Here is a 14044-nt window from a genome sequence, read left to right as displayed (position 1 = left end):
AGGTCCCTGACACAGGCCTGGGAGTGGAGCCCTAGCAGGGGACCACACCCTCCTCTACTCAGCACGTCCCGCTGCCTTCTATATTATTTAGAGGGACAGTTCCCTCCCTTTCCCAGCACTTTCATATCACTAATTTATTCTATTCTGATATTCTATCACAAAAGTGCATAGGGGACATATTATGGAAGGTCCCTCATCTTCTGTGACATTGTGAAATTGCAAGCATGCTCATACTGCTGTCCAACATAAGGGCAAATGACAGTGTGGTTCAGAAAATCCCTAAACTGATGGTCATGAGCTCTGGGCCATTAGTTCATATCTGCCATTGCTATGATTTGAGTGTGTCCCCCAAATAGCATGTGTTGGAAACTTAATCCCCAATGCAACAGTGTTGAGAGGTAAGGCCTAATGAGAGGTGATTAGGCCTTATGGGTTTCACCCTCATGAATAGATTAATGATGTTGTCTCAAGAATGAGTTCATCATTAAAGGGCAAGTTTGATATCCCTCTTTCTCACCCTCTCTTTCTCACCCTCTCATCTTCTGCCATGAATGACACAGGAAAAAGACACTCTCCAGATGCCAGCAACTTGATATTGGACTTCCCAGCCTTCAGAACTGTGAGAAATAAATTTATTTATTTTCTTTATAAGTTACCCAGCCTCTGGCATTCTGTTATAGCAGCACAAAACAGACTAAGGCAGCCACTGAAACCATTTCTATGTCCGGAACCACCCCCATTTGCCTCAGTTTCTCTCTATAATAGGAGCAAATAATCTGAATGTTATCTATACTTCCTCATGACTACATGGAGACTAAGAAGGGAAAATATATATAATCACACTTTGAGAAGATATGTTATCCAACCATACATCCATTGTTTCACATCAGGCTGGGCCATGTAGCTTCCTCTGTACCCTTTAGTTTCCAGCCCTTATCTCAATCACAGACCATATAGCAAATGCCTAGCAATTATTAGTGCATCTGTATATCCCCTATTCTCCTCTCCAACAATACATAAAAGGTTATTGCATTGCATTGAATTATAAGACTTGATTACTGGAAAGTCTAGACATCCACTCAGGGTCATTGTGGGGCAGCATGGTGATTATGCAGTATCATTATCCACTAAGCACACTGGAGGTCACACCAATGAAGTAGCATGTCAGATGTAAGCAAGACAAAGCTGAGTTGTGAAACTCTGGAACCAGCTGAACTGGAAGTTGGTGTAATTTCCTTCCTGCTCAGACATGGTTCAATATAGTAGATGGAGAGGAGACCTGGTGCTTCTCTAGTAACCTGTTGAGGCCCTGTAATGCTCTAACTGCATTCTATGAAAGCTTTTCCTGTATTTGCAACCTGCCCATTGCCAGAGAGAAGAGAGATTTTCCCTGAGATTCTTAGACTCGTAGCACAGAAATAGATCTTATTATTCATTTATTTATTCCTACATTTATGTATTAATCTAACAAAGATTTATGGAGTACTGTTCTAGGCATTAAAGAGATAGTGTTGAGATGAACAGATATTTTCCTTGTCCTCATGGTACTTACAGTCAAAAAAATACATTAAAGAAATCAACATACAAATATATAGTTGATTCAAGTGCAAGTAGAAAGGAAAATAGAAAACTGTAAGAGAGGAAACCTCACTTTGATTGAGTTTTAATTTAGAGTGGTGATTTTGAGGAGGCAGATAGCATTATACACATTGTCTCTGGTCTCAACAACTCTTTGAAGTGCCTATTACCACAACCATTGTACAAATAGGGACACTGAGGCTTATGGAAATTGGGTGACTGGGCTAGGGAAGCACTGCTAGTGAGTTTGGACCAGGCTTTGCTCTCTCTGGTATTCCACGTGTGTAACACAAACCCAGAAGGTGAGAATTTTCCCACTTCCCAGCTTTGCACATACCATGCCTACTTCCACCTAAAACGCCTCTCCCTTCATTCTTACTGGATTCATATTCTGCCCTCAGCATCTAGTTGAGGATCTGCTTCCTCTGTAAAGTTCCTTTTTCAATCTTAATAAATCTCTTTTCTTGTTGGATTCCTGCAACAATCACCAAATATTACTCACATGGCATTGAACCTAGGATAGCTTGTCAAGTTAATTGTCTTTTTCACATGCTTGCCCTGATGCTGTTACTCAGAGGCCTGCAGGCAGTACAGTGCCATTAGAGCCAGACAGACTTGGGTCTTCTCCCAGTTCTACTGCTTGTTTGATGGATGAGCTGGAGAATGTTTCTTAATCTCTCTGAACCTTAGATTCTTCTTGGAGAATGATAATATCTGACAAAATACTGTTAAATATTTGTCACAGTACTGAACAGATAGATACTTCTTTATCTTCTAACCAATTCCATGTCCTAAATTGGAAGCCTCTGGAGGGCAACAACCTGGAATTCTACTTCACAATCTCAGCAACTAGCACAGTGCTCTGTAAATAGCAGGTGATTAATACCTGGTATATAATTATAGTGATGACAGCCGTTACCTGCCTACTGGATCTCTCATTACTAACAAGGTTTGTTTTCTCCTCTATTTCTTCCTTCCTTTCTTTCACAATTTAGATTTCTTTAAGCCTCTCTGAAACTTGACCCTCCATCAGAAACAGGTGCTGTTGCATATACACTCTCTCTCTCTTCCAAATTCACCCTGTCATATCAAAGGGAAAACTGAAATGGTCCACTGTAAGACCTGGCTGATTATCGTAAACAGGAAATCAGTGATCAGAAGGGCCTACTGAGCTCCCCACCCAGACTGTCACCTAGAGCTACGTTTTACATATACAAAATCATTGTTTGTTCAACTTTTCTATCAAAGGATACTATTAGATCATGTCCAAAGATGGGAAAATGTTTCAACTTACTTCATTACGTGCCTGATACTTACTATTTTCCCTCCATTTTCCTGCCTGACTTCTTTTAACTCTTCACTCAACAAATATCTACTGACTACTGACCACTTGCCAACTGCTAGGCCAGAGCTAGATGCTGTACTACGGGCAGTTGAAGTGCTATGGGCACCCGGAGGAGGAAGAAGAGGGTGAACAAAAGGGGAGAAAAGGCTGCAACAACATTCACTGAGCACTGTGCGCCCAGGTCTTCACATAGACTATGTCATTATTCTTTCCAACCACCCACATGAGTAAATAGGGGCTATTGCTGAAGAAACAGAGGCTCATAAAGGTTGAGCAAATTGCCCAAGGTCATCTATCACAAGACACTGCAAGTCAGACTGCGGTAGAGGGAGTTTCTGCTGAGAAGTTGAGGTAGGCAGCACATATTGGATATGAAGCTTGCGAAGGAATGTTAAGTGCTAACGGTCCCTATAGGTCCAACCTGCAGCACCAGTTTTCTCTTCACATTTGAACCACTCATCCAGTCCCGGTTCCAAGATCTCACCTCAAACCCCTGCCTTATCCATGTAAACTAGTCCCATCTAAACTAGTCCCACACCATCCATATGTTTCTCCACTAACACCACCTGATCACAACCCCACAGGCTCTTAGTCATGAGTCATTTTTAAAAAACTGCAAACTATGTAATGAGCCATGGCAATATGCAACCCTAAACCTCAATGCGTGTTTTCCACAACAAGGCAACAGGTGGCAGAAGCGAGTCTGAGGCCCTAGGATGCTAAGGCAGGACTCTCTGGCTTGAGCTTTCCAAAAAGAGAGGTGAGAGAAGGTCTGCCTGAGGGAAGGCATGCTCAAGGCCTCAAGCTGAGTCAAAGAAGGAGCCCACTGGAGGCTCTGCAGTGCCTGGACTTCAGGTAGAGGAACTCTGCCATGAACGCCTCTGGAATCATGTCATTTTGGAACATTTATAGGACATCAGTTTTCAGACTGAGTTCTGTGGGAAAGTGCCTGCACAACACAACAAAGGAAAGGCTGAATGGACTTTGAGTCTTCCAAAATACCCCTCACACTCACCAAGTTGCTCTCTGCTCTAAGACACCAGATGAGGGGGCCAATGGAGACCGAAATCCATTCCCCACTCTGCTGGCCAATCCCTGTGCCTCTGAGGCTGCGCTGTCCCACCAGAGAGGGCAGCTTTCCTAATTTGCACCAACTACAGAATAGGATAGTGTAGCTTTATCCTTCTTCCTGCCATCAGCCACAGACACATCGACACATGCACACAAACAGCCACACGAATATACCTACAGGCATACACACATACAACACAGGCACATGTTTGCACAAACACACATGTAGACACAAACACAGCACACAGGCACAGGCACAAACCCATACTTATGCTACACACACACATAAACACACACAGACACAAATGCAAATTAAGCCACAATATAGCACATGGAGATATAGACACAGACACAAATACAGTCACATAGAGATATAGCCACACAAACACAGTCATACACACCTATATGTAAATATACACACAGTCCCATTCACTTATATGCAACTTATGTACCACATGTTTATAAACATACACAACCATACATAGACACACATACACAAAGGCACACAGACCACATAGATACATATGTACACACATACAAACATATGCACATTCATAGATATGTATATACACATACATCTTTAACTACTTTTGTCAATTTTATATGACAGATTCTTTAAAAAAGGATTTTGTCTGGCTTGTGTTCTATTAAAAGAGAAAGAATAAATTTCTTATTTCAAGGATTCATTTTTTTCATTAATCAAATGCTTGATGACAATATATAGAAAAGACAGGAGTATCCTCAGACATAGTAGTTGCAGGTCTCTTCTTGATCTGAACATTATAATAGTTTTATTTTTTATTTATATCATGATTTAAAAATTTACGATTTTTAACAATGCTACATAATGTATGAAGCCGGGACTCCTGTTTTATTGGTCACACACTCTCAGGTAATTACACGTATTGCTTTCCACCCCATCTCCTTCACCTCCAAAACACCTCTGAAGATTTGGAGAATGATGTGTTAACTTAAGAAAGGGTACATTATTAAGAAGTATACCAGACAGGACTTTTCGAGTTGCAAGAAATAAAGTATAATTCAAATTTGCTTAAACAAATACATAAACCAAAAGGCTTTGATTTATATAATTGGGCATTTCAAAGGGAAGTGAAATTCAGGAAAGGCTGAATCCAAGGATTCCAATTATGTCTTCAAGGATTATTTATTCTCCATTTTCCATCTCTTAATTTCTGTGTTGACTTCATACCCAAGTAGGGTTATTTGGGTGATAGCAAAGATGGCAAACAATTGCTTTACCATCACAATGTCCTTCTAAATCTTGGTGGGAGAAGGGTGATGATACCCCTACACTCATATTTCTTGCAGGAGTACAGAGCAAGGCTTCAATTGGTCTAGTTTGGATCAATTGCCCACCCCTAGGGACGAGTTGGAAAGAGATAAGCTTTATCTTAACCAGAAGGACTAAATGGTGAGGGGAGATAATTCCCTAAAAAGATACTAGGCAAAAATGGAAACACATTTCTTCCTCTCCTACTCCCAACAAACTTAGTACTACATTTATGGGCCATCTATAAGTTAGGCTCTATGCTGGGAGCTAAGGGCACAAGAAAAAAATATTCACACTCATTCACTATAGGAGCCCACAGTCTAGTGTTGTAAGCAAATTGTACAAGACAGAAACAACTAGAAAATAAAAAAGTTTGATAAGATAAACTTTATCAAATACACTGATAATGAAATAAATAGGTAAGCCAGAGTGGGAAGAAATATTCACAAAACATATATCTGCCAGTGATGTTAATCCAGAACATATAAAGAATGTCTATAATTCAGTAATAAAAAGACAAACATACAATTATGAAAATGGGCAAAAAGTTTAATCAAACACTTCACAAAAGAAAATAGATGAATGACCAATAAACCCATGAAAAAGTTTTCAATATCATTAGTTATCAGAGAAATGCAAATAAAAACCATAATGAGATATCACTACATATAATGTCTAGAATGGCTAAAATTAAAGAGACTGACAACAACAAATATAGGAAAAATGTGGAGCAACTGGAGTTCTCATACATTGCTGGTGGGTCTTATATTTAAGTCTTTAATTCATTTGAGTTTATTTTTGTATATGGTATAAGATAGGGATCTACTTTCATTCTTCTACATGTGGATATACAGTTTACTCAAAATCATTTATTGAAGAGGCTGTTCTTTCCCCAATGAATGTTGTTGGTGCCTTTGTTGAAAATCAGTTGGCTGTATGTACGTGAATTTATTTCTGGGTTATTTGTTCTGTTCCACTGGTCTATGTGTCAGTTTTTATACCAATGCAATGTTGTCTTGGTCACTACATCTTTGCAGGATATTTTGAAGTCAGATAGTGTGGTGCCTTCAGCTTTGTTCTTTCTGTTCAATATTACTTTGGCTATTAAGTCTTTTGTAGTTTCATATGAATTTTAGGATTGCTTTTTCTATTTCTGTGAAGAATGTCATTGGTCTTTTGATAAGAATTGCATTGAATCTGTAGATTACGTTAAGTAGTGTGTCCATTTTAACAGTATTAATTCTTTAAATCCATGAACATGGAATACCTTTTAGTTTTTTGTAGTCTTTAAATTTTTTAATCAGTGTTTCATAATTTTTATTGTAAAAGTCTTTCACGTCCTTGGTTAATATTATCCTTAAGTATTTCACCTCCTTGGCTAAATTTATACCTAAGTATTTTATTTCTTTGTAGCTGTTGTAAATGAGGTCACTTTCTCAATTTCTTTTTTCAGGCAGTTTATCGTTGGTGTTTAGAAATACTACTGATTTTTGTACGTTGATTTTGTATCCTGCCACTTTACTGAATTCGTTTATCAGTTCTAAGAGTATTTTGGTGAAGTATTAAGGTTTTTCTGTATATAAGATCATGTTATCTGCAAACAGGAACAATTTGACTTTCTCTTTCTAATTTAAATGTCCTTTATCTATCTTGCCTAGTGGCTCTGACTAATACTTCAAGTACTATGTTAAATAAGAGTGGTGAAGGTAGGCATCCTTGTCACAGTTCTTAATATTAGCTGTGTGTGTGCTTTTTTTTTTTAATACAATCTTTTTCTGTGTTAAAATATGTTCCTTCTTCACCTATTAATAGTTGAAAGTTTTTATCATAAAGAGATGTTGAATTTTACCAAATGCTTTTTCTTCATCTATTGAGAATGTTTATATGATTTTTGTCCTTTATTCTGCTGATGTCATATATCACATTTATATATTGGTATCTGTTGAAAACTCCTTGCATCTCTGAGATAAATTTCATTCGATCATGGTTTGTAATCTTTTCGATATGCTGTTAGATTCAGTTTGTGAGTATTTTGTTGAGAATTTTTGCAACTATATTCATCAGGAATATTGGCCTGTAAGTTTTTTGTTGTGTCTTCGTCTACTTGGAATCAGGCTGGCTTTTCAGAATGACACCTTTTAAAGAAGGTGTTAGTCCTTTAAAAGTTTGGGGTCAGGTGCAGTGGCTTGCATTTGTAATCCCAGTGCCTTGGGAAGCTGAGGCAGTAGGATCACTTGAGGCTAGGAGTTCGAGACCAGCCTAAGCCACTTAGTGAGATGCTACCTATACAAAATTTTTTTTTAATTTTTAGCTTTACGTGGTGGCATGCACCTGTTGAGAGCCCAGCAGTGTGAGGTTACAGTGAACTATGATTTCGCCACTGCACTCTAGCCTAAGCAATCTAAAAAAAAAAGTTTGGGAGAATTCAGCAGTAAAGCTATCTGGTCCTCAGTTCTTCTTGGTTTTAGATGTTTTATTACTGATTCAGTCTTGTTACTCAGTACTGGTCTGTTTAGGTTTTTTATTTCTTCTTGGTTCATTCTTTGTAGGTTATATGTGTCCTGGAATTTTATCCCCTAGATTTTCAAATTTGTTGGCATATAGTTGGTCATAACAGTCTCTAATGGTACATTGTATTTCTGTGGTATCAGCTATATTGTCTCCCTTTTTATTTGTAATTTTGTTATTTGGATCCTTTGTCTTTTGTTCTTAATTTAGATAATAGTTCGTCAATCTTGTTTATATTTTCAAAAACTGACTTTTCATTTTGTTGGTCTTTTATATTTTTTGGTCTCTTTTATTTAATTCTTCTCCAATCTTTATTATTTCTTTTCTTTTACTAATTTTATTTTTGCTTTGTTCTTGCTTTTCTAGTTCCTTGAAGTGCACATTATGTTGTTTGTTTGAAATTTCTACTTTTTTTGTTGTACGAATTTGTTACTGTAAAATTCCCTCTTACTACTGCTTTCTTTGTAGTCCATAGACTTTAGTATGTTGTGTTTCTATTTTCACTAGTTTTAAGACATTTCTTTTTTTTTTTGAGACAGAGTCTCGCTCTGTCACCAGGCACCAGGCTGGAGTGCAGTGGTGCGATCTCGGCTCACTGCAACCTCTGCCTCCAAGGTTCAAGCAATTCTCCTGCCTCAGCCTCCTGGGTAGCTGGGACTACAGGCGCATGCCACCACGCCCAGCTAATTTTTTTTGTATTTTTAGTAGAGAAGGGGTTTCACCATGTTGGCCAGGATGATCTTGATCTCTTGATCTCATGATCTGCCCTCCTTGGCCTCCCAAAGTGCTGGGATTACAGGCTTGATCCACCACTCACATCCGTTTTAAGACATTTCTTAATTTACTTCTTAATTTCTTCATAGACTTATTAGTGGTTCAAAAGAATATTTTTTAATTTTTTTATATTTATACAGTTTCCAAAGCTTTCTTATTATTGATGTCTAGTTTTATTTTATTATAGTTTTATTTCACTAATACTATTTGGTTTTTAAAAATTTGTTGAACCAAAAAAGAGCCTGAATAGCCAGAGAAATCCTAAGCAAAAATAACAAAGCTGGAGGCTTTACATTACCTGACTTTAAATTATATTGCAAGGCTATGGTAATCAAAACAGAATAGTACTAATATAAAAATGGGTACATTGATCAATGAGATAGAACAGAGAACCTAGAAGTAAAGTTATATATTTACAGCCAACTGATCTTTGACAAAGAATGCTGAGAAGAGCCTATACTGGGGAAAGGATACCCTTTTCAATAAATGGTGCTGGCAAAATTGGATTGCTATATGCAGAAGAATTAAACTGAACCCCAACTCTCAGTGTATACAAAAATCAACTCAAGATGGATTAAATACTTTGATGTAAGACACAAAACTATAAAATTACTGGAGAAAACCTAGGAAAAACTCTTCTGGACATTGGTCAAACAAGTAATTTATGACTAAGACCTCTTTTCCCATTTCTTCTTCTTCTAGAACTCCCAATATTTGAATATTTGTTCACTTAGTGATATTCTATGTGTTATATAGGTATTCTTCATTTTTTTGTTTTTTTTCTTTTTGTCTGACTAGGTTATTTTAAAAGACCTGTCTTTGGATTCAGAAATTCTTCTTCTTGATCTAATCTATTGTTGAAGCTCTCAATTATATTTTTTATTTTATTCATTTAATTCTTCAGTTTCAAGATTTCTGTTTGGTTCCTTTTTATGATATTTGTCTCTGTTGAATTTCTCATTTGGGTCATACTTTTTTTTATTATTGCTTTGTATTTTCTATCTGTGTTCTCTTGTATCTCACTGAATTTCTTTAAGATCATTATTTTCCATTTCTTTTCAGGAATTGCATAGATTTTTCTTTCTTTGGGTCTGTTCCTGGGGAATTATTGTGTTCCTTTGGAAGTGTCATGTTTTCTTGTTTGTCTATGTTTCTTATATCCATACATGGATATCTATACATCTGATGTAACAGTTGCTTCTTCCAATTTTATGGAGTAGCTTTTATAGGGGATGATTTTTTCCTGTAAATGTATCTATAGTGTCAGTTGAGTAGGGTACTTTGGCTTTGGATCTGGGTGGGTGCAGTATAGTCTTTATATGCTTTTTTTCAGCTGTAATAAATGTCAGTGGAGCCTATGAGCTCCTCAGTTGCTTAGGCTGTGATTGTTTGTGAAGGCTATGAAGCATTTTTTTTGAGAATAGGGACACTAGGCAGTCTGGGCCTTGGGTTTCTGGGGGGCACACATGGGTATGTGGTCTCCCTGCCCTTGGAGGGGGCAGGTTCACAGGTGGTGGCATTAGGCCCCAGGTGGGCTGGTCTTTAAGTCCTGGACAGTGCAGTGGGCCCTGGGCAGTCTTGTCTTTGGGTCTCTGGAAGGCACATACAGACATGCAGCAGCCCTGCCACTGTAGGGAGCAGTGTCACTGTCAGTGGAGAGATACCTCTCAGATTCTGGGGAGTGTGTACTTCAGGTCCCTATGTACTAGGGGCAGTCCCCCTGATGTGCTGAACTGATTTTGCACTGGGGTACAGGGTGCTGCCTAGAGTCAGGTGCCAGGGTCACATCTGCATTGCTGATTCCAGCTGGTGCCATGATGCTGCATCCTTCTGGGTGTCTCTCTGTGGGGGAGATGTCAAGGTGTCCCCAGGGATGTGGAAGTGCAGAGCTATTGAGCCCCAGGGCAGGATTTAGTCTGGTGGTGGCTTTGCTCTCCAAGTGATGCCATGCTGCAGCAGCCTGGGCCCCAGAGGTTGGGGGCGCAGTGTTGATTTCTTCTTTGGGACTGCAGTCATGTGGACTCCAGGCAGCTTCTTATACTAGGCTCATGACCTGTGAGGGCTGAGAGACTCTTCTTTACTCAGAATTGCAGGCATCTGTGGTGGAATGTGGATGCTAGGGATCTCTCGCTTACCACTTCTATCTATGAGGAGTCCCTCTTGCCTCAGAGCTGCTTCTGACTGGCTGCTTCACTTCCCTCTCTATGCTGCTATCTTAAGTTTCTATGCCTCAGAGGGTCTTTCTCAATTCCTTGATGAATTCCAGTGTTCTCCCTTCAATGTTCTATTTGATGTCTGGTTATCTATTTGTTGTTTTGGTCCTTTTTTTATGGAAAAAGTCAGGGCTGAGTGCCTCTATACAGCCATCTTAATGACATTCTTTGCACGAGTCTATGTGATTGCATTTATGTGAAGTTTTAATCCAATCTAAACTAATTTAAATTTATAATTTATATGAAGTCTAATCCAATCTAAACTAATTTATAGTGGAAAAAAGTCATTTGGGAATTGCCTTGAGAGAGTAGAAGAAGAGGTTGGGGGAGCCAAATTGTGAAGGAACATAAGAAAACTTTCTGGAGTATTGAAAATGTGTAAAACGTTGATGGGTTTGTGGGTTACACGAGCATATTCATTTGTAATTGTTCATTTCATTATATATAAATTTTACATCAAATGAATAATTTACTTGGGGGTAGAGAGTGAGGGGATGTATAGAAGAATTAGTAATGACAGGAAGTTTATGGTTGAAGTTGTATGATGGGAACGCAGAGGTTCATTAACCTATTTACTTTGCATATGTTTGAGATTTTTTGCAATAAGAAAAAGTTTTTAAAAAAGATTTTGAAACAAATTAAAATCTCACAATATGGTGATTTTTATGAGAGTCATAGGAATTAAGTGCTGTGGAACCACAAGACCTGGAGCAATTACTTGCCTGGGGAGATAAAGAACGGGAAGGGCTCTTAAAAAAAATACATATCTCAGCAGAGGTGACATTTGATTTGGGATTTAAAGGCCAAGAAAGACCAAAGCAGTTGGAAATGCCCAGAATAAATAGTGAGTGATTAGAGAACATTGTGGAACTTCTAGATAGAGTGCACATAATTGCCAATACTTTGTAGTCTTCTGGAATAATCCTTTTTTCATAGAAACAGTAAAGCAGAATGAACAGGACAGAGAGACCCAAGTCAGCCTCTTCTACTCAAAATGTCCTTGGATAATTTAACTTGCAACAGTTATTTGCACTTTAGTTTTCTTATCTGTGAAGTGAGGGGATTCAACAAGGTTATACCTTCAAACATTTGAAAATTTTCTGAAGTCATAAACTAGTGTGGCAAAGCAAGATATAAAATACAAGGTCTGAAAAGATCTAATTCCCAGAACTGTCCTACAGCCATATTTCATGTATTCTGAGATACACATTCCCTTTTTTTTTCTCTCTCTCTTTTTTTTGTGAGATGGAGTTTCACTCTTGTTGCCCAGGCTGGAGTACAATGGTGTAATCTTGGCTCACTGCAACTTCTGCCTGCCAGGTTCAAGTGATTCTCCTGCCTCAGCCTCCTGAGTAGCTGGGATTACAGGCATGCACTACCATACACAGCTAATTTTGTATTTTTAGTAGAGATGGAGTTTCACCATTTTGATCAGGGTGGTCTCGAACTCCCAACCTCAGGTGAGCTGCCCCCTCCAGCCTTCCAAAGTTCTGGATTACAGGCATAAGCCACATGCCAGGCCTGAGATACACATTCTTACTTAACTTTTAACATCACTGAAATCAGGGCATACCTTATGATCGATGATGTCAAATTTCCAATGCTATAGTGTCATTGCCTGCCTGCAAGTACTTGGTTATATTTCTTGGACAGAATGACTACCTAATGGCATCCATTGATGTTTTAATCAACAAACTACCTATAGGTCTATGGAGGAACAAATGCTAGTTACAGTTGCTGTCTGGAAAACTTCCACTGGTATCTTACAGTAAAATCAAAAAAGATAGCATCAGCGTCAAATTTCACAAATTGGTACCAGTGGCTTGATAGAACATTCCCAAGAATGTTCTGTCAATGTAACACTCTTTAAAGAAATTCTGCATTCTTCAATTATCTTGATGGCTCAGGTGACAATATTGTGAGGAGAAACACATCAATAACTGAGTTAAAAAGTGCTTCAGAAGAGGTGAACCATTCAAAATGTGAAGTCTTAGTCTTAATGCATTTTGCTTATATTTTCCTTTTTACATATACAAAGGGGCAATATGTGATAAGAGTATATGTCTGAATAAGTATAAAAGAGATTTTCATTTTAAAGTTATGCCTACAGTCTAAAAACTATTTTCTCAGTATTAGTAATACAAAAGGGAAACTCAAAGTAATAAAGTATCATGGCATAGTTTACTTGACAATGTTTTTTCTTTATAAGAGATATATGTAAAATGATAGTTTATCTGGTGGAGCCTTAACTTTGTGAAACCTGATGCCTCCCCCAGCACTTTCTTCCTGTTTTTCTACACTTTTTTGAGACTATAGATTGTCATTTCTGTGAGCTTTCCATGTATAGGAACTACACCAAAGGCTTTACAAATATACTCTCCACCAATCTACTGAGAACCTTATGGGGAGATAACCATTATTACACCCACTTAATGTTGAGGAGACTGAGGGGTCTTATAGTCACATGCCTTGTGACACATTCCTTTCTGAAATTAGTGGAGAACCACAAAATGAACCTTCCCCGGTCCAGATAAACTTTATAGAATTCATCAGCTCCTATAATTGAGGGAGGCACAGCAGAAGGTACAGAGGTTTAAAACAGTCCCCACATACACCTTAAGAAAGGCTGGCAGTATGCAGTGGCATAACAATCATAAGCTTTGGAATTAGACAGAATCAGGTTTCAATATCAATACTACTACTTACTAGTTGTATAATTTTAAGCAAACTATTTAAATTCCCTGAGTTTCAGTTTCTTCCTCTATCAAACAGGTTTAATATCTACCTTTAAGAGTTGTGTGAGAGTTCAATAATTCAATCATTCATGTATTCAACAAGTGTTTACAGAGTGCTGAACTCCTATTAGGCATGTATGTCATGTGAATGAATACTCTATGAAAGCCACTAGCAGAGCACCAGGTATGCAGCAGACACTTGGAAGATTTGTTATTTTGTTTTTATTTGTCTGGACCTATTTTCCCCTCATATCAGCCTGTCATTTATATTTTAGTGAGTCCCCTCCACCTGTAGTCTACAGGACTGCTGTAATTAGATGCCCAGTCTCTTCCTAGTCTGAAGGTGAGCATGTGAACCAAGCCAAGCTATGGATACCCATCTCCAGAATTTGAATCTTCAGCCCAATGACAAAGCAGCTAAAGATGGTAGGAGTTCATGCCTTCCACCACTGCCAAAACTCTTCCACCTCAGAAAGAAGCTGTCTTGTTTCCTATTCCTTTCCAAGCCTGATTCTCCAGTGTTGCTATT

General features: G+C 38.2%; 1 long non-coding RNA gene across 3 annotated transcripts in view; it reads left to right on the top strand.

The window, feature by feature from the left end:
• The window catches only part of LOC105710352 (uncharacterized), a 97471-nt gene that overhangs the window by 3074 nt on the left and 80353 nt on the right, over window positions 1-14044 (top strand). For all 3 annotated transcript variants that reach the window (XR_010341193.1, XR_001105757.2, XR_001105756.2), the window contains exon 3: window positions 561-619. This is a non-coding gene — a long non-coding RNA (uncharacterized LOC105710352). The remainder of the gene's footprint in view (window positions 1-560; window positions 620-14044) is intronic.

The sequence above is a fragment of the Aotus nancymaae genome, unplaced genomic scaffold, assembly GCF_030222135.1.
Source record: "Aotus nancymaae isolate 86718 unplaced genomic scaffold, 86718_ANA_hifiasm-v0.15.2.pri h1tg000007l, whole genome shotgun sequence".
Lineage (NCBI taxonomy): Eukaryota > Metazoa > Chordata > Mammalia > Primates > Aotidae > Aotus > Aotus nancymaae.
Note: the sequence above shows the minus strand (reverse complement) of the source record. Positions and strands in the feature narration are given on the sequence as shown.